This window comes from Sciurus carolinensis, chromosome 12 (genome assembly GCF_902686445.1).
Source record: "Sciurus carolinensis chromosome 12, mSciCar1.2, whole genome shotgun sequence".
Classification (NCBI taxonomy): Eukaryota; Metazoa; Chordata; class Mammalia; order Rodentia; family Sciuridae; genus Sciurus; species Sciurus carolinensis.
Genome location: NC_062224.1, coordinates 58881128 through 58903586, shown reverse-complemented (window position 1 = coordinate 58903586; position 22459 = coordinate 58881128).

Genomic DNA, 22459 nt, shown 5'->3' with positions numbered 1-22459 from the left:
TTGCCATGATCTTTTCTTTTTGCCAAGCAGGGCCCCCACTGTGATTTTCAAGTGATATTATTACATAAAAAAAAATTTAAGGCCCTTGAAACATTGCTTATGGATTACTGAACTATTTGAGTTTAATTAGGAAGAGTCCTGAGAGAGTGTGGGCGTCTGTGGACCAGCCTACTTGTGGAGGTAAGAACACCCTATGTAAATAAAATCTACAAGGCATTTGAGGGTCGAGGACCAAGTGACTTCTAATTATAAGGCTCTGAGATGGAATTTGGCATGTAGGGTGTTTAAGTAGTACCCTGGGGATCACCAACTATGGAGGGACGGGACAGAAGCAAGAGTGGGCAGAGAGAGAAGCCAAGCTGTGACTTAGGTCCACAAGGGCATTGGGCAACCTCGTGGAGAGCTCTGGAACAAGAATGAGCCTTCAGAGTTGTCTTCAGTTGGGTTGAGGTGGCTGGACCTATATACTACCACATATATCAGCCAGGAATGTGGGTCACCTCAGAAAAGGGGTGAATACTGAAATAGTAATATTCAATCAGAATGCCTTCGGTAATACTGAGGGATGAAGGGTCGTGGGATCATTGATCAGTCACCAGTTTATAGATGTCATAAACATAAATGACATGAACGTTCTCTTTGTTTTTCAAAGGTAAAGATCAAGCCAAAACCAATTAGCAGATTTGGGCCAAATGCCAAAAGGGAAGCCCAACTTGCCTGCAACTCTAACCTTTTGATGTGGAAATCTCTTCTAGAAGTCTAGGGTATATGTTGACTGGGTCAAGCATCTAGCCTTTTAAGAACAGAGCCACCTTTCCTTGGAAAATTTTCACCTTGTTTTAGGAGACTCTCAGTTGCTGAGTCCCACAGTACTGGAACAGTAAGTCCTTCCTTGAAGGGAGACTGGGTTGGGGCATCACAGTGTCCCCAGCTGGCTATAAGAAATTATCACAGGAGTCGGGGAGCCATGTGGGTAGGATGAAGGGAAAGCTTACAAGTGCAGAGGGCCTAGATAGAAGGGGAAATGCCGCAGCATTCCAGGGGAAGGGGAGCAAGGGCAGGAGCTGTTTGAGGAGACTGACTGAAGAGGAGCACATGTCCTCAGTGGACCTCTCCTGTCTTGCTCATTCTGTAGAGGTCGAAGGGGTGGTTGAAGTTGGGATGGAGAGAAGAGAAGAATCTCACATAGTTTGTCTCTCTGGCTGTTCTGTCCTCAATGACTCATTTTATTACTACCTCAGATAAATCTGACTGTAACAGGCCAGTCAGTCCCCAGAAACAAACTCTCCAGCAGGATCTCTGGTTTCGTACTAGTTTCCTCAGGTGCCATGCGCATTGCTGACACACCACAGGTGAATGGCATTGTGTGTGCTGTGTCTCCCCCACTCAATGGATTGTGTTGACTCAGTAACACCGTAGAGGTCACACTGGTCTTAGAAGTAGCCATGGTTCCTGCTGAGTGGTTTGAGATTGCAGTCACAGACACCCCTTTTGGTGAGAACAGAGAAGGTGAAGATGAACTGTAATCAATTATTGCCCCTTTTTATTTTTAAATTTGTTGCTAAAATAATATATGCTAACGTTTAAAAGTTATGATAAGGATGGGGGTATAGCTCAGTGGTAGAGCAATGTTCCACCCCAGCTCTGCAAAAATAAAGAAAGCAGCAAACAAAGACGCATTTCAAGTGCGCAGTGGTTTAACCACACCCGTGTTCTCCGTGTACTTTAGTCGTTGGTCTATGCAAAGCTCTTTCTCATATACACATTAGTTTATTTATAACTTAGCATCTATGAAAACACCACCCAACAAAAGCCAGGTTCCTGACACTGCCTTACTGTTACCTAGTTATCCTCCCACCTTCCCTTTCCCTTTCCCCTAGCTTAGGAAAATACTATTTTAAATCTTATACTCAGTGTTCCCTTAGTTTCCTTTCTATGTTCATGTAATCCTAAGAGTCCCCCCGCCCCCACACCACTCAGGACTGCGGCTTGAACTCAGGGCCTTGTGCATGCTAGGCAAACATCCTACCACTGAACTACATTCCCAGCCCTGGTAATTTTTTATTCTAGTTTTTAAAATTTGTTTTCGTTTTTTGGAGGTAGAGTCCTCAAACTCCTGGGCTCAAGTGATCCTCCTGCCTCAGTCTCCTGAGTAGCTGGGACAGGTATTGTGCCACTACACCTGGTTCTATGTAATTTCATAAAAAGGGAAACCCAGGCAGACAACTGTTAGTGCTTTTTTTTTCACTATTTTTTTTTTTTAGAGATTTATCTATACTTGGACAACATTAAAGAGTGCCACTGAGAAAGGAAGCCTATATCCCCTCTCCTTGAATTTGCCTGTTTTGACCAATAAAATACAGTGGAAGCTGGATGCGGTGGCACATGCCTGTAATCCCATTGACCTGGGAGGTTGAGGCAGGAGAACTGCAAGTTCAAAGTCAGCCTCAGCAACTTAGTGAGATCCTGTTTCAAAATAAAAATAAAAAAGGGCCGGGGATGTGGCTCAGTTGTTAAGCACCCCAGGTTCAATCCTAGGTACAAAAGAAAAAAAAAAAAAACGTTGAATATGCTTTGTCTGCTTTTGGGTCCGGGACTTAAGAAATGCAGTTTTCACTTCCTGTCCTTTGGAGCCCTCTGGGAGCCCTAGACCACCACCTCAGATGTCTCATTGCTCTGAGATGACAATGCTGAAGAAGCCACGTGTAGGCTCACTGTGGACATTGCCATCTGAGTCCAGCCTTCCCACTGTCCTTGTCATGGTGCCAGGCACATGAGAGAAGCTGCCTTGGCCCCTCAGATCAGCCCATGTACCAACTGAATGCCACCAAGTGAGCTCAGTCAGTACCACATGCAGCAGCACTGCCAGATGGCCCTGCCTGAATTCCAGACTCACACAATTTGAAGTAGTATAAAATGACTGTTTTAGGCAAAAAATATTTTGCTTTAAACAGTCATTTTGCTATATAGATTTATTAATATATTTACTATATGAAACACTAACAAACATATCAATAATATATTAAATATATTTTATTAACTATATTTTGTTAAATATATTTATTAATCTTATTAAATATATTCATAAATATATGTACACATATGTATATATTTGCTCGTTTGTTTTAGTTTTCACAGTGCTGGGAATGGAACCCAGGGCTTTTTGTGTGCCAGGCAAATCCTCTACCACCGAGCTATACCCCCAGCCCAGCAATTTTGTTTTAGTCCCAGTCCTTTTTACAGCTTTTTATTGATTTATTGGAATTCTTTGGTTTTTTGGTTTGTTTTTGTTTTGTTTGTTTTGCAGTACTGGAGATTGAACCAGTATCTAGTTGGTAGTACGTTTTTCAAGTGAGTTTCATTATTCTCCTACTTATTTTTACTTTTTACTTTTTTTTTTTGGTACTGGGAATTGAACCCATGGGTACTTTACCACTGAGTCACATCCTCAGCCTTCTTATTTATTTATTTTTATTTTGAGACAGGGTCTTGCTAAGTTGTTGAGGCTGGCTTCAAACTTGTGATCCAGGGCTGGGGAGATAGCTCAGTTGGTAGAGTGCTTGCCTTGCAAGCCCAAGGCCCTGGGTTCGATCCCCAGCACCCAAAAAAAACCACTTGCGATCCTCTTGCCTCTGCCTCTTGGGTCACTGGGATTACAACCGTGTCCTGCTTATTTTTACTTTCAATTGTGTTAAAAGACACACAATGTAACATTTACCATAATAATCTTGGGTGTGTGCTTGTGGTATTGGGGATTGAACCCAGAGCCTTGAGTGTGCTAGGCAGCATTCTACTGCCGAGTTACAGTTCCAGCCCCAGAACCATTTTCAAGTATGAGGGGGATGTGGCTCAGTGGTAAAGCACCCCTGGGTTCAATCCCTGGTGGAAGGAAGGAAGGAAGGAAGGAAGGAAGGAAGGAAGGAGGGAAGGAGGGAATGAGGGAGGGAGGGAGGAAGGAAGGAAGGAAGGAAGGAAGGAAGGAAGGAAGGAAGGAAGGAAGACATTTCAGTATTTCTGGGAAGAGAATTTTGATTTTTAGTTATAAATTCAGAGAAAAGTGTTTTACTGCAGGTGTTCTGTATTTTTCAACAAAATGAATTGATGACGACCTGTGTCAGCACAAAAGATAAATTACCAGGTGATGCTCCAGTAAAAATTACAGTTAACAGAAGGACACTTTATGTGGTAGATTCTTTTCACAGACTGACATAATTCAGCTAATCAAAATTCTACTCACTCATTGGTTGTGAGTAGATTGGATTGCGAGGCAGGAAAGTTTGAGCAAGGTAGAAGGGCTTGTCAACCTCAGGTACCAAATTGTTTTCTTAATTTTGTGTTTATACCGTTCTTTACTAGTGTATAGAAATATCGTTGATTTTTGTATAACAGTTATTTTAGTCGATTCCTTAAGACTTTCTATATGCAAGATTATGTCATCCTCCAGTTGAGATAATTTTGCTTCTTCCTACCAATCAGAGGCCATTTATTTATTTCTTCTTGCCTGATTCCCCTTCTGGCAGAGTTTTAGAGTTGTCCTTATCACCTTGATTGGTCCATCAAGGACAGAGGTTTGGGCTTCTGGAGGAGGAGAACTTCTCTTTTAATAATCTATTGACTTTTATTAGAGTGGCAGTATCAGTTTTTCTTCCAAGCTCTTTTAATTAATGCTTCAGCAGAGGAGCAATTTCGATTTTTTTTCATCAAGTAGAAGGCCTCACACCTGTAAACCCCAAAGCTGCCCGCCCCCACCCCCTCATAGTTCCTTTGCGAGGGTCTCTCCCTCTATGATGGCCGTCAGCCATCTCTCAGTCTTCTTTTTCAACTGTCTTTGTCAATCCCTGCCATCAACAGTGTGCACAGGACCAAGCTCCTTTTCTCTGAATACTTAAAACACATTTGGACAGTTTAAAAACTTTTTACAGTAAGGGAATGTGGGTCTCTTCTCGTATTTAACTTGCAGGAAAGATGTAGGATCAGAGCAATGGTGTGATTCAGCTTTCCATCACTATTACAAATACTTGAGATTATCAGCTACATAAGAGGAAAGGTTGATTTGGGCTCCCAGTTTGGAGGTTTCTGTGGGGTTTTCCGGGAACCCCAGCCTCGGGCATGGTCAAGATGGCGCCTGACGCTGAGCCAGAGGCGGCCAGCTATACAGTAAACAACCAGCGAATTCCAATAATTGGCTAGTTAATGATGTGACTAGGGCATGCCCCCCCCTCGTGCACCCGTCCTGTGCCTGCAGCTGTCCGCGTTTATCTTGTGTACTCTCCCCTGATTGACTGAAGTGTATATAAGCCTGGTGGGTGGGAGAGTAGGGAGAAGCTGAGGAAGGGACGGAAGAAGCGGAAGAACCGGCGGCGACGACGGCGGCCGCGGCAGCAGCGAGAACGGAGCTGGAAGGAGGAAGTACGCGGGAGTGGAAGGAGCTGGGAAAAGGGAAGCTGAAAGTGCGAAGAAGTTAGGGGTAAGAGAAGCGTAGGAAAGAACCTGTGCACAATAAACTTCCAAAGCTTCAGACGTTTGCCGTGTCTCTCTCTGCGGGCAGAGGGGACGCGACAGCTGGTGCCGAAACCCGGGAATTTAAAAGGGACAAGGTAAGATATCTTAAAATTTTTTTTAACAAGCTAAACCGGTTATAAAAAAGCCAAAAAAGGTAAACAGGTAAAAAAGTCAAAAAAGGTAAACAGGTAAAGAAGTCAAAAAAGGTAAACAGGTAAAGAAGTCAAAAAAGGTAAACAGGTAAAGGAGAGGCGCCTCGACGTTCGCGGTAAAGCGACTATCCGGATACGCGGAATGCGGTCCAATTAAAATAAAAATAAGGACACACGGAAGGTGGTCCGGTATCGGGACATGCCATCGGCGGTCCTGGCGCGTGGAACGCGGTCTAATTAAAGTGAAAGTAAAAACACGTTTGAAGCGGTCCTACGTGAAAAGCCGCTATAAAAATTTTAATGTGCACTTGATAGTTTTCCCTCCAGCAATCTTCTTGTTCCTGGTAGCTAGGCCACTGTTATTGTAATTACCATAACTAAAGCTATTCAAATTAGTAACAATGGGGTCTGAAACGTCTAAATTCAGAATGCAGTTACCCCTTAGGGAGTTATTGAAAAACCATGGAACCCCATTGAAGGAGAGGACAGCTAAAGTATTTCTTGATACTGTGGAAAGAATTTCCCCTTGGTTTTTGGAGGAGGGCCTTTTGAATACCCTACAGTGGGAACGGCTGGGGAAAGACCTTCGTATAGCAGATAGGCAAAATCCTTTGCCAGTAGGCACTATGGCTATTTGGTCTCTTGTTAAATCCTGTCTGCAAGATAAAAACAAAAAACCTTCACTCATTGAGCCTTTAGCTGAGGGAAGACAGGTTTTGGAAGAAATAAAAGAGGAGCGTTCATATCTTAAAATTCAGAAAAAGGAACTAACTCGGATGAAGAACTATCGGAAGGAGAATTATCGGGAGAGGAATTGGAAAAAAGAGTACAAAGATTAAAACTAGGTAAACAGCCCCCTCTAGTGTCCGTGTCGCCTAGTGCACCTCCCATAAATAGGGAACTCCCTCATGAAGCGTCCGGCTTCGGGTTACGCACAGAATGGAGTCATCTTGGATCTGTAGCGTATCCTGTTTTTGAGGATGCTCAAAATCAAAGATTCCACCAACCCCTAGACTTCAAAATAGTCAAGCAGTTAAAAGAGGCAGTTTGTACATATGGTCCTCAGTCAGCCTTTACTATAGCCTTGGTAGATACTTTGACATCATTAAACTTAGTGCCCCAGGACTGGACTAATCTTGCTAGGGCCGCTCTGTCTGGGGGACAGTACCTCATGTGGAAAACATCATGGCAAGAAATATCTACGGATACCGCCCGCCGGAATGCGGCAGCGGGAAATCCCCAGGTTGATAGGGACATGCTTATGGGTGTAGGACCGTATGAAACCCTTCAGGCACAGCTTAATTATCATCCAGCAGTCTATGCACAAATTGCCGTGGCTGCAACCAAGGCCTGGAAAACATTACAAGGAGCAGGAGATTTGCAGGGCCAGTTGTCAAAGGTAACTCAAGGGAATAATGAGCCCTATGCGGATTTCGTTGATAGGCTAATTCAGACGGCATCACGCATCTTTGGAGATGCAGAGCAAGCCATGCCCTTAGTAAAGCAACTGGCCTACGAACAAGCTAATAGGTGGTGTAGGGAGGCCATAAGACCATGGAGAAACAAAGACTTGTCCGCCTACTTAAAAGTGTGTAGAGATGTAAATGATACTTCGGCGCAGAGCGGTGCCTTTGTAGCAGCCATAGACAGACAAACCACCTTGTTATCTGCCGCACTTGCACAAGCCCAGGGGAGACCCCCTCAAAGAACTAATAAAGAGTCCTCAGGATCGTGTTTTGTGTGTGGACAGATGGGACATCTAAAAGCCACTTGTCCAAACAAAAGGCTGTTCCTTGCTCAAGGTGGGAACATCTATACAGGGAATAGTTCGGGAACCGGACCTGGGTTATGTCCAAGATGCAGAAAGGGAAATCATTGGAGCAGTGCCTGTCAGTCTATTAGAGATAGGGAAGGTAATTTTTTAGGTTTAAATCCTAAACTTCAAAAAAACGGGAGACAGGGCCCTCCCCGGGGCCCGCAACAAATATACGGGGTAATTCAACAAGTTCCCCGACGGTGGTATCCTCCCACAGAGAAGGGGAGCGCAGGGCCACCTCAGGGAGTGCAGGATTGGACATCTGTGCCACCTCCAGACTCATATTAACCCCAGATATGGGGGTGCAGATGGTTGATACCGACTGGCATGAAAAAATCCCACAGAACAGTGTAGGGCTATTACTAGGTAGAGGTTCCTCAACACTAAAAGGACTTATAGTACACCCAGGGGTTATTGATCCTGATTTCACTGGACAAATAAAAGCCTTGGTCTCTTCACCAAAAGGAATTACGGTCATCTCTCCAGGGGATCGCATTGCACAAATGCTTATATTGCCCAGTCGACATTCTTTGTGGCCCAGTGAAAATACAAATAAAAGACAAGGAGGTTTTGGATCAACAGGAACCACTTTAATAAACCTTACTATGGATATGGAACAGAGGCCCCTCCTAAAATTAAAAGTGGGAAATATGGAATTTACAGGTTTATTAGATACAGGAGCAGACAAAAGTATTATCAGCGCAATGGTCTGGCCAAAGCACTGGCCATTGATTACAGCAGCTCAGAGCTTGAGAGGCTTAGGAGTAGCAGAGAGCCCCAATCAAAGTGCTTCCTCATTATCATGGAAAGATACAGAGGGACACACAGGTATATTTCAACCATATGTCTGTAATGTTCCTATTAGCCTATGGGGACGAGACGTCCTGCAGCAAATGGATATGAAACTCACCACTGACCAGATTTACCAAGGGACTCCTGTAAGAAATATGTTACAAAATATGGATTATGATGATAAAAAAGGATTAGGAAGACATAGCCAAGGATCTACCCAACCACTGCCTTTACCCCCACCAAAAAATGATTCTCATGGATTGGGTTTTTCCTAGGGGCCACTGATAAACCATCAATCCCTATAATATGGAAAGATGATAAGCCTCGCTGGATTCCACAGTGGCCCCTAACAAAAGAAAAGCTAGAGGCAGCTCATAAGTTAGTACAAGAGCAGGTACAAGTAGGTCATTTACAACATTCTACCTCTCCTTGGAATACTCCAATATTCTTAACAAAGAAAAAATCAGGAAAATGGAGGTTATTACATGATTTAAGAGCCATAAACGAACAAATGTACCCTATGGGACCCGTCCAATGTGGACTCCCTCTTGTCACTGCACTACCAAAAAATTGGCCTACTATTATTCTGGATTTAAAAGATTGCTTTTTCTCTATACCCTTACACAAAAATGATTGTTGGAGATTTGCCTTTACTTTGCCCTCTCTTAATCACACTCAGCCTGACCAGAGATTCGAATGGACTGTGTTGCCTCAAGGTATGGCTAACAGTCCTACTATATGTCAAATATACGTAGATAAAGCGTTAACAACTACTAGACAAAAGTTTAAGAGATTGTTGATTTATCACTATATGGACGACATACTTATTTGCCATCCAGAAAAAGAAGTTTTGTCAGAAGCATTACAATTTATGACTCAAGCATTAGAAAAGAGAGGACTAACGATAGCCCCTGAAAAATTACAATTAGAGGAGATCCAAGAATATCTGGGTACAAGGCTCACTGCTACTACAGTTAGACCAATAAGGTTGACCATCAGAACAGATCAATTGAATACCTTGAACGATTTTCAGAAACTCTTAGGTGACATTAACTGGATTAGATCCTATTTAAAATTATCCACAGGGGAATTAAAACCTTTATTCGACATATTAAAAGGTAATCCTGACTTGAATTCCCCTAGGAAACTTACTCCTGAAGCACGGATATCCTTACAGCTAGTAGAGAATAGACTTCAGCAGTGTTACGTTGATCGTTGTGATCCTACTCAACCATTAAGTTTAATCATAATCTCGGAGAAACATACCCCTTTTGGCATAGTTTGGCAAGGAGGACCTTTGCAAAGTATAAATCTCCCTAGCTCTCCGGCTAAAACATTGCAATCATATCCCCAAGCTATTGCTCAGGTAATATTCAAGGGAATAGAATCTTGCATTACTGTTTTTGGAATCCATCCGTCTATTATTATAACTCCTTATTCCACTCAGCAAATTAAATGGTTAATTAATAATGATGATGATTGGTCAGTATTATATTGTACCACTTCAGCTTAGTTCGATAACCATTATCCCCAACATCCCTGGATTCAATTCTGTAAAAATACTCCCATAGTTTTTCCAAAAGTGACTAGTGTCCAGCCTCTTAAAGACTGTGTAACCATTTTTACTGATGGCTCCAAAAATGGAGTGGGTGCAGTACTTATCGGTGAACAACTTCACACCATAATAGTTCCACCCAACTCCGCACAGGTTACTGAACTTGCAGCTGTAATATTAGCCTTTAAATTAGCAGGTAATCAGCCATTCAATCTTCTATCTGATAGCTTATATATCGTTAACGCTTTACAGGTTCTTGAGACGGTACCCCATATTTCTTCCATGTCCACGGTAGCTTCTTACTTTACTACACTACAAAACCTTATCCTACAGCGTAAACATCTATTCTATGTAGGACATATTAGAGCTCATTCTAATTTACCAGGACCTTTGACCAATGCTAATGACTTGGTAGATATGGCCACCAAATCAATTTTTGTTTTTTCCATAGAGGAACAGGCAAAACTCTTTCATGAAAAATTTCATGTAAATTCCACTACTTTGAGCAGAAAATTTCCTATATCCAAATGTATGGCTTGACAAATAGTAAAAAATTGTCAACATTGTGCTCCTTTAATCCCAGTCCAATCCTTTGGAGTTAATCCTAGGGGACTGCTGCCTGGCCATATTTGGCAGATGGATGTAACCCATATTTCTGAATTTGGTACTGTTAAGTATGTACATGTGTCAGTAGACACTGCTTCAGGGGTCATTATGGCTTCTGCTCATTCTGGAGAAAAGGTAAAAGATGTCATTCAACACTGCCTACAAGCATTTGCTGGCTGGGGCATACCTAAAGTTATTAAAACAGATAATGGTCCTGCTTATACTTCCAAAAGCTTCCAGTTGTTTTTACAAACATTTAACATCCAATCAGTCACTGGCATCCCCTATAATCCTCAGGGACAGGACATTGTAGAAAGAGCACATCTTACTTTAAAAAATTGTTTAAATAAACAAAAAGGGGGAATAGGAGCCTCCTACAAATCTCCTAAAGATAAACTTAATTTAGTTCTTTTCATTCTAAATTTCTTAACTTTGGATAGGGACGGCCATTCTGCAGCTGATCGACATTATAATCCCCATAATACTTCTCAAGTATGGGCAAAATGGAAAGATATCCTGACAGGTTGTTGGAAAGGACCGGATCCAGTCCTTCGTTGGGTCCGAGGGTCTGTTTGTATTTTCCCACAGGATCAACAGACTCCAGTCTGGATTCCAGAAAGGCTGGTCAGAGTTTTACAGCATGCAAGTGATTCTGCTCCTCCTCACAATGGCGAGTCTGAGCCTTCCTCCAATAATGAAAACTCAGACGGAAAGGCAAACCCGGAACCTATGGGCCATTGTTAGCCTGGCCATATTTTTCATTTCTGACTAACATATTTTTTATCCCTCCTTTTCTTGCTTTTCACCAATTTCTCTACAAGTCTGTCAATTCTACTGATGATTTTTCAGGTCGTGCTGTTTTTGGTGACAAGGATATTTCTAGCCTTTCTTTGCCTTAACAGGAGAAATTCTGCACTTTGCCGTTGGAGTCATGCTACAGATCAGACCCAGAGTAGAGCAACTCGTTCTGCTGACCCTAGCTGTGATATTGCTTTTCCTCCTACGTCAACTTGTGCATTCTCTTTTTTATGTTTCTACCAACTAACATTTCTAATAACACCTCTTAACTGTTCACTGTGTCCTATCTCTCACAATACTGGAATGGTTCTTTTGCTACCTGTGCAATTTGCACATTTCTATCTTCCTACCAGTCCTAGTTTCTGTTGCAGATATAGAATTGCCAGTGCTATTATCAAGAAACAGAAGAGGCTTTGACATTGCAACAGCCATGATCACTGCCACCACAGTCCTTGCAGTAGCAGCATTGACACAACCACAACAATGATCATTCGGCCGAGAATGCAGTTGCAGCCTTTCAGACCATAGAGACTCTATCAGAGAGTGGACTCATTATAAGAACAAGTGGATGCTTTGCAAGAACTTTTGGGACTGGGATGCGTTTATTCCCTGAGAGCTGCTTTGTGTTACCCATGTTGTAACTCTATTGGGATGTATATTGTTTCTGTATTTGATATGGCTATAAGGTTCTTCTTCTGTTTATAGAATTGTCAAACAGTGGGCAAGCTTAGGAGCTATGGTGGTACCCCTCTGCCTTGGCCTTCTTCTCTTCATTCGTTTTGGCATGCATCTGCAAACTAGCCAATAGAGAGATCAAATTATTTTTCATCAGGCCATGACCGCCCTAAAGGCCGACAGCCCCCCATTAGTATGGCTCTTGATGCTGGATCGGTAGTCAAAGACGGGTAATGAAGTAGGTGGCTGTGTACCGACCTAAGACAGGAGCTGCAGCATGCTCTGCAGGCTCTGATGACGGGTAAGGACATATGCTGACCACTCAGCCTAAGACAGACACGGTCCCGAGCCTTAGTTTAATATTAAAGAAGGGGGATCTGTGGGGTTTTCCGGGAACCCCAGCCTCGGGTATGGTCAAGATGGCGCCTGACGCTGAGCCAGAGGCGGCCAGCTATACAGTAAACAACCAGCGAATTCCAATAATTGGCTAGTTAATGATGTGACTAGGGCATGCCCCCCCCTCGTGCACCCGTCCTGTGCCTGCAGCTGTCCGCGTTTATCTTGTGTACTCTCCCCTGATTGACTGAAGTGTATATAAGCCTGGTGGGTGGGAGAGTAGGGAGAAGCTGAGGAAGGGACGGAAGAAGCGGAAGAACCGGCGGCGACGATGGCGGCCGCGGCAGCAGCGAGAACGGAGCTGGAAGGAGGAAGTACGCGGGAGTGGAAGGAGCTGGGAAAAGGAAAGCTGAAAGTGCGAAGAAGTTAGGGGTAAGAGAAGCGTAGGAAAGAACCTGTGCACAATAAACTTCCAAAGCTTCAGACGTTTGCCGTGTCTCTCTCTGCGGGCAGAGGGGACGCGACAGGTTTCAGTTCTTATCAGTGGACCCTTAGTGGGTCAGCATGTCATAGTGGCAATCTGTTATAAAAACTGCCTTCTTCATAGCAGGGAGAGAAAAGGGGGGTGAGAGAAGGGGCTGGGAGTCTTACTACCTCCTTCACTTCCATCATCGCCTCCTTTATTTCTCAGGTCCTGAGAGTGTGCACAGTTAGTGGCTAGGGGAGTCGCCCTCTAAAATGGTGGCTTCCACCTTAAGTATCATGCTGTGTTTGGCACTCCTACTCCTCTGCATAGGACCTTCTACAGACAGGTGGTATTGTGGCCCTCTGTTTTCCACTGACATCCAGGAGTAAAACAATGTGCAGTTGTGCAAAGTAAGCCATGCTCTTGAATCTAGTGCTAATAGAACTTCCTGCAATGATGGCAATGTTCTATATCTGCACCATCTAATAGAGTTGCCACTGACTGCATGTGGCTGCTGAGAGCTTGAAATGTGGCTAGTCATGCTGAGGAACTTAAATTTTAATTTACTTTGAATTAATTTAAAGAGTCATGTGTGGCCCATGGCTGATGTGTTGGACAGCATAGCTCTATATAGAAAACACAATCAGACTCTGAAGGCCACCCACGTCACAGATACCTCTGCTCCTGGGAAAGTGCTGCAATAAAAGATAGTATTATTTTTTAAAGTTTAATAGATCTAAATAAAGTAAGCTGGGCGTGGGGGTGTGGATCAGTGGTACAAGGTTGCCCAGCATGTGTGACCCCTGGGTTCCATCCCCAGAACCGTGGGGAGAGAGCAAAAAATAAGCTTTTCTCCCCCCATTTGCTAATATGAAGAAAGAGTTCAATTACTTTAGCAAATTTTAAACACCAAACAAAAGTCGCATTGCAAAGAAAGTTCAGAGTGTTTCAAAGAAAAATCTGAGGTTTTAAATTTTTTTCTAAAAATAGGGTTTGATTAAACAAAATTTTAACACCAAAATAAAAGGGAATGTAGAAATAATATATTAAGAGGAATTATAGTTTCAAGTGGCATAAGAATTTGAATTAATCTAATAGTCTCTTTCTTGCCAATGGAGCCTTCTTTCTTTGCCCTAATAAAGGAAATGGTGACACTCAGCTCTAATTACTTGGAAACATTAGATTGGGCACACCAACGGTTCTCAGCCCTGGCAGTAAATGAGAATCAACTGAGTATCTTTTTTTTTTGAGGTGTGGGAGTGTTCAGTATTGAACCCAGGGCCTTGTGCATACTAAGTGCTTTATCACTGTACACCTCCTGACACATCTAGGTGTCCTTTTTCTTCTTCTAGAGACAGATTTATTTAGGAAAGCAGATGCATATTCCAGGGGGAATGTGGGCTATCTTAAGAGAGAGAAGTCTTAAGAAATACACATTCAAGAGAGAATGTGGGCCATCTCCAGAGTGAGAAACAGCCCTCGGTGTCTTCTAGTAAAACACTGGTACCTGGGCCCCATCCTCAAACATTCTGATTTAATTCTAATTGGTCCAGACTGGGGCCAGTCCAGACTTCTTAGGTGATTCTAATCACAAATCTCCTAAGCACCAGGAGATTCTAATATGCAGCCAGGGTTGAGAATCACTGACCTATAAGGCAAAGTCAAGAAACTGGTTATATCAATCTTCTCCAGGTATTGATTCAAGTGAGATACAGACCTCAAACTTAACTAAAAATTCAAGACAGTCCAGAGTTTTATTTTTCCTCCTTGTGTGTAGGGAAAGGGGGTGGGACAATAATCTTGCTGAACACAAGAAAGACTCACAAGTGTTTAGAAACTGAGATGTCAGTTTTAATGGTATTATGACCAAAAAACAAATTAAATGAGTTAATCAGTATTCCAGACATTTTAAAGACTGTTTTTAAAACAATTGCTGAAATCCCAGGATTTTATCAACTCCTTTGCTAGAAATAATGTTTACAATGGTGTTTATGATGCAAAAGAACATTTACTTTCTCCAGTTTCAGCTTTTCTCATCTTGTGAGGTTTCTTTCACCAGGCATTAGAAGAGCCTGTAGTTTTTGAGGCTGAGGATTTGAATTCCATCAGTGAGCAATGGGGGTGGGGAGGTGGAAATAAGCCAAGAAATTGAAACTCAAAATATGGATTTTAAAAAGTGGGGGGCAGAGAGGAGTAGTAAAAAATGGAGAACAGAGCTTGCAATATTTTGCAATCACAGTGTTAGACCTGTTAGTTCAGAGAGGTTTGGTCAACTCCCCTGTTTTGCTATGGGGTTTGTAGTACATATGTGGGGGCCCCATTTTAGTGACTGTGTTCTCAACCTGGACTTCTAATCCAGAAAGTTCCAGGGAGTCTGATAATCCAGGATATACCACTCTTTAAAGATCTGTATCAATGAGATGTGACAGTGTCTTTGGATAAGCTTGCATCCATGATTACTCCTCCTAATTGGACAAATGCTCCATAGTTTGGACTTGACCCTTCCTTTGTGTAGCTAAATCATATTTCTCCCCGTGGAGAATATCTATGGAGGCTGTGAGCAATGAGTCTGCATCCTTTCAGTAACAAACAAGTTGTTTTTTAGACATCAATAAAATTCTTTCCAAGCCAACACCTACAAACAAGTTATAACTTTTCCATTGCCCCAAAGCCTGCTATGTTTCAGGCACTGCGCAAGGTACACAGCTGCTTCATTTAACCCTTTGATAGTCTCGTGAAATACACAGTATTGGTAAAATGGTATTGTAATCAATAAAATCCTGATTTAGGCACTCTGGCTCACACCTGTGATCCCAGTGACTCAGGAGGCTGAGGCAGGAGAATCTGAAGTTCAAAGCCAGCCTCAGCAATTTAGAGAGACCCTGTCTCAAAATTAAAAATAAAAAGGACTGGGATGTGGCTCAGTGGTGGTCCTAGGTAGAATTTCCATGGAAAAAAAGAGAATGGGTTGTGTGGGGAACCCAGGCTGAGAGGATGGGAAGTATCGGACCTAAAGCAAATGCCTGTGAGTGGTCAAAGAGGTCAGCATGGCTGAGCAGAAGGGGAGACAGCAGAGGACCAGGATAGAGAACTAAGGGGCAAGGTCAGGTAGGTTCTGCTGGTCTGTGTTAATGTCCACGGCTTTTCTCTAAATGAAGTGGAAATGCACAGGGAGGGTTTTGAGCAGTGGAGTGACAGAGTGTAACTAGATCATTCTGAGAGCTGTGTTGAGAATAGATTGAAAAGGGACAAAGACACAAGCAGTGAGACCTGTTAGGAGGCCATTGCAATGACCCAGGTGAGCAATGACAGTGGTGGCAGCGTAGGAGATAAAAAGTAATTGGGTTTTGTTATGAGTCAAAAACATAGGAGAAACACTTCGAGACATAGATATAAGGGAGTTAGTTTTTTGGATAAGATCCTCAAAGCACAGACATGGAATATATCAAACTGAGAAGCTTCCGCACAGCAAAGGAAATATTCAGCACAGTGAAGAGGCAACCAATGGCATGGGAGAAAATATTTGCAAATTATTCATCAGACAAAGGATTAATATTCAAAATGTATAAGGAAGTAAAAAAAAAAAAAAAAAAACTACAACAAAGAAGGAGGAGGAAGAGAAGGAGAAATAAACAATACAGCTAGCCACTGTGGCACACACCTGCAATCCCAGCAACCTGGGAGGCTGAGGCAGGAGGAGGATCACAAGTTGGAGGGCTAACAATTTAACAAGACCTTGTCTCAAAACAACAAACAAACAAACAAACAAACAAACAAAGGACTGGAAATGTAGCACAGTTCAGTGGTACAATGGCCCTGAGTTCAATCCCCAGTACTGGAAAACAAAATCCAGTTTAGAAATGGGCAAGTGATATGAATAGACATTTCTCAAAAGAAGAAATACATATGGCTGACAAATACATGAAAAAATGCTCAAATCGCTTATCAGCTGAGAAATGCAAAACAAAACCACAATGAGATTTTTGTCTCTCCAGTTAGAATGGCTGTTTATCAAAGTGACAAAAATAACAAATGCTGGTGAGATTGTGGAGGAAGGGGTGTTCTGATGCACTTTTGATGGGAAGGCAAATTAATATGACCATTATAGAAAATAGTATAAGGTTTCTTAAAAAAAAGAAAAAATCCAAAATAGGGACTGGGGCTGTAGCTCAGTGGTAGAGCACTCCTTAGCATGCAGGAGGTCCTGGGTTTGATCCCAGTACCACAAAAAACAAACTGCAAACATCCCACACACACAGCAAAAAAAAAAAAAAAAAAAAAAAAAAAAGCAAATAAAAATAAGTGTACAATGTAATTCAGCTATCCCTCTCCTGGTTATATATCCAAATGAAATGAAATCAGCAGCAGCATAAATACACAATGAAACACCACTTCTAAAAAAACAGTGAAAGGTCATTTGCAGCAAAATGGATGGAACTGGAGGACAGTGTGCTAAGTGAAATAAGCCAGACATAGCAGGTTTTCTTTCATATGTGAGAACTAAAAAAAAAAAAAAAAAAAAAAAAAAAAAAAATTGATCCAAATGTACAACAGTGATTTCTAGAGACTGGGAAGAGAGGGAAAGAGAGGAAATAGAAGGAAGAAGGGTAATGAGTACCAAAATGCAGCAGGAATAAGTTCTGGTGTTCCACAGCACTGTGAGGTGACTAGTTCACAACAACCTATTATTATCTGTTTATTTTTTGTAGTTCTGGAATTAAAGCCAGGGACTTGTACATCCCTATTATATATTTTATCAAGAACTAGAAGAGAGGATCTCAACAGTTCTAAACATAAATGATAAGGAAATGGAAATGTTAACTATCCTGATTTTACATGATATATACATGTTGAAAAATTACACTGTATCCCATAAGAATATACAAGTATTACATGTTGTTTTAGTTAGTTTTTTCATTGCCATGACCAAAAGATCTGACAATTATAGAGAAGTAAAAGTTTATTTGGGGTTCACAGTTTTAGAGGTGTCAGTCTCCAGACAGTTGGCTCCATTGTTCTGTGCCTGAGGTGTGGCGACATCATGACGGAAGAGTGAGGTGGAGGAAAGCAGTAGAGGCCCTGACCACCAAGAGCAGAGAGAGGGACTCCCCTCACCACAGACAAAATATATACCCCAAAGGCACACTCCCAATGATCCACCCCCTCCAGCCACACCCTACCTACAACTACTCCCTATCAGAGGATTAATGCACTGATTGGGTTAATACTCTCATAACTCAATCCTTTCACTTCTAAGCTTTCTTGCATTGTCTCACATATAAACTTTGGGAGGGGGCATCTCATATCTAAACCATAACACATGTTAATCAAAAATGAAAAATAACAGAAAAAAGCAACTGGGTTTTGAACACGTTTTGAGGGTACAGGCAACAAGATTTACTAATGAACTGGATGTGTGGGGATAAGTGGAAGAGACTCAAGGATGGTAGCAATGTCTTTGGTCTGAGCAACTACAAGAATAAAATTGTCTTGAACTGAAATGAGGATGATGACCAAAGGGCTGTCGACTGGAGAATTGGAAGCTCAGCCAAGCCTGAGATGCCCAGGAACCAACCAAATGAAGATGGAATAGCAGTTGGGTGTGTGGGTGTGGAGCCCAGTGGACAGGTTTTTGGTGAAAATAAAAATTTATGAATCATCATCATATATGTCATCTGCATATACACCTGTCATGCACATAATATTCAAAAGTCATAAGACTAGGTGAAAATTTCCTTAGAATTGAATATAGATATGAAAGAGAAAATATCCAGAGATTGAGATCTGGAGCACACTGCTGTTTAGAGATTAGGGTATGAAAAAAAAACCCAACAAAAGTGCTAGGAAGGTAGGATGGGAGCTAGGAGAAGGGTATTCTAGAAGCCACGAGAAGAAAGGAGTTCAAGAAGCAGAGGACACAGTTAGGTTCAATCATGTGTCAAGTAAGAAGAGGTGACCATGGCGTTCTCTGATGACCTGGAGAAAAACTGTTTAATGGAATGTTGCGGGCAAAATCCTGGTTGTGGTAAATTCAAGTGAGGCAAAGGGAGAGAAATTGGGGTGGTAGAGGAAGAGCATTCCTTAAAGGTGTTTGTTCTTTGGTGAGGGGGATGGACCAGGGCTCACTAGGCAGGAGTTTTACATTGAGCTACAGCCCCAACCCCTCTGTCTGTGGAGGGGGCTCAGGAGAGGAGCTGAGCCTGGCCCAGGATGGCACTAGAGAGCGTGGCCATGTCATGGAGGTGTAACTCCCTGCTTATCTTAAGTGGCTCCCGGGTCCAGACCGCGTTCCTGGTTTGCTGGCTCAGTTTCAGAATGGTTTCAGGTCTTGCCTGGTGTATTTGCTCTATTTAGCCACCTCACGCTTTGTCCTTTCCTTTCCAGGGAAAACCACAGGACAGATTGATTAATCTTAAAATACAAAAGGAAAATCCCAAAGTGGTAAATGAAATAAACATTGAGGAGTGTGCTGTGCTATGGCAGTTAATTTTGGCGTTGGAAGTTTCCTCCTTGTGACGGTTCACAGAATAAACAGTGAATTGACAGGTCATTTTGTGGGTCTGCTCTTACTGAAGAAGGAAGCAGCATAAAGGTAACAAACTGGTCTTGATTCTGTGTCTTGTAACATCCTACAACAATATTTTTTTATTCTTTGTGTATAGAAAATCTTTGAATTGATGGTCCTATTACTTGTTGAATAATTATTTCTACCACTTTATGTTCTAGCTATACAACTGTGTATATTTGATACGTTGTAAATTCAAATAGTCATTTATATAGAAGTTAAATTGCCAAGCCTCATTCTGAGCTCAAAGAATGAATGTACCTTCCAACAATGAAATTAATGCTTCTGATGATTTATTTTTGCAGTGCTAGGCAAGTGCTCTACCACTGAGCTACACCTCCAGCCCAATACTTTTAATTTTTTTCAAAAAAAGAAGAGAGAGTAGTAGTTGGAGAGGGAAGTGAAGTGGAGACTTTTTCTTTCTAAGATGGGAGCATATTATGCTCATAAGTTGATACACCTAATTCAATAGAAAGAGTGAATGTGAAGGTGTAGGAGTCAGAAGACAGAGCTGCAGGAACCACGCGGATGGGGGTTGCTCTCCCATGACAGGGTTGGCCTTGGCAGTGCAGGGCGCTTGTCCAGTAGAGTCGGCCAGGGACAGGGACAGATACTTGGAGATGCATGGAAGTGGTGGTAGGAGCATGCAGTCCTTTTCTGATCTCTGATGTTCTTGGTGAGGTGGGAGGTGTGGCCACTGAGAGGGATGGTGTGGGACTGTTTTCCAGCTTTGGGGAGAGAACAGAAATGTGAATTTAAAAGGTGACTAGAGGAGATCTAAGATGTTGGACTAGAGGGAGGCTGTGTTCCCTGTTGCTCCGTAACTCGGGTTTCAAGCAGAGGATATCTGTTTCTCTGTGAGGCAGTCTTTGCTGCTTATCTATCCCCTGCTGTTTACCCCATTTGTCCACTATGATCACCTGCGGTCTGCCAGCATATAGACTACTTTTTGAGTGCAGATTGCTCACTGACTAGCACCTATCATCCACCATTCGCCTGTTTGCCTGCCTCTTGCCTGCCCATCACCTACCCATCACCCACTGCCCGAGGTCCACCTGCTGATCATCCACTGGTAGCCTGCAGACAACCAGCGGATTGCCAGCTGCCTGCTCTTGCCTGGAAGTCCACTGTCACAGTACCCGCAGGTTTGGTTACATGTGGCTGCCACAATTTTGAGACAACAGCCAGGAACTGCAGGACCCCCAGTTGGACCCACTGAGCCCTGTCTCCAGGACTCCTGCCCGACCACCACATCCCACCTCCAGGACCTCCAGTTGACCATGCCCATGCCCTGAGCTGCAGCTGCCCATTTGCCAACACATTAGGAAGACAGTATGGTCATCTTGGATTATCCTGGAAATGGAAGCTGCCATCTGTAGGTGGGGCAAATCCCATCCTGAGAAGCCTGCTAGAGACTGGAAGCTCATTGTCGGGTACCTCTCATGCATCAGGCTACTGAAGACTGGGAGGTTAGGAAAGTATATGACTTTTTTTTTTTTTTTTCTCTTTTTTTTCCTTTTTGAAAAATTTTAAATTTTTATTTCTTTACTTTTCTTGCTCTCTATTTTCCTTTTGTTTACCTGTTTCCTCAGAGTCTCTTTCTCCCTTTTCTCATGCTAACAACCAACTTCTTTTGATTACATTTTCACTCTTTCTATGACCTAGAACTTCTATATACTCTTTTCTTAACAGTTATATCCTACACCCCTCCCCACCCTCTTTTTCCTCCATTAGAAATTGCAGACCTCATTGCAAATATATTTGTTATACTATAGATAATAATTGAACTCATCTTCTCTGTTTATTATGACAATATTATTAACGTCTTCATAGGAGCTATTTGGTTTAGGGTGCATATTTTCTGTACTGGGCACTGCTAATATTGATGTCCCCCTTAAAGAAAAGGTTTTGGAAACCTATAGGGTCACTATAAGCCTATAGGGGGGAAACTGCAATACCCCAGATCTGCACTGCTAGAGGGGAAGATACGTGAACAACATGAAAAAACGAGGGAAGAAAGTGTTCCAAACAAACTAAGATTCTATAGTAATAGAATCCAGTGACAGCATGGTAGAGGAAATGTCAGAAAAGGAGTTTGGAATATAAATAATTAAAATGATTCCTGAAGCAAAGGATGAGATAAGAGAGGAAATGCAGGCAATGAATGATCACTCCAATAAGCAGTGAAAGAGCAACTGCAGGAAGCAAAAGATCATTTCAACAAAGAGATAGAGATTCCCTGTAAAAGGTGACTAGAGAGTGGAATTGGGTGTTTTTTTGCCAACATCATGAGATACAGGCCAGAGCGGGTGGAGAGTCAGATTTCACCAGGGTTGTAGTTTCACCAGGAGAGAATCTCAAAGTGAGGGAGGGTCAATGGAGTCAAGGGTATCAACCAATGAGTGCTGCACAGAGATTGACTGTGGGGTAAAGTGTACAGGAAGGGAAAGGGGACATGAAGATGCTGGGGGACATGAGATGGTGAGGGCTCTACTCTATAGGACTGTGGGCCTCAGGGGGTCATGGAGTTGTTAGAATTGGGGTGCTGGGGGAGTGAGCTGGACAGACAGAGGATGTGATCTGAGAGTGGCTTGAGAGTGGGCAGGGGTCCAATGACGGAGGGCTTGCCTAGTGTGCGCTAGGCCCAGGGATTGATCCCTAGAACTGAAAAACAAAACAGAAAACCCAAAGTGGGGTATGGAGGAGCCACAGGTATCGGTAATGACAAGGTTAAAGGGCATGACTCCAGGGGCAGCTGAGGAAGGAGGAGAGGAGGGCCAGGCTGCCCAGGCCATGCCGACAAGTGCTCCTGTAGACTAGACTGGATCCTTCATCCTCGCGGAGCCTCTACTAAGCATGTGTTGTCTGGATAGAGGTGCTGGCAGCTTTGCTTGAGGAAGGGGCCCCACAAGGACATAAAGGATGAGAAGCAAAGACATGAGAGAAGAGAAGGTAGAAGAAGAACTTGGTTTTACATTGAACATCGAACTTACGATCTTGACTGTTTAATTATATCTTCACTGTACAAGCTTCAGCAACATGTGAGTAACTTGCAGGAATGATTGCTCTACTCAATATTTTGTGTGAGATATTTTGTGTGAGTGTGTAGCCTTCAAGCCACAACCAGGCTGAAGGATACTATGCCTGGAAAATGAATTTTCCCTTTATTTGGCCTCATGGAACTTTGTTTAGCACC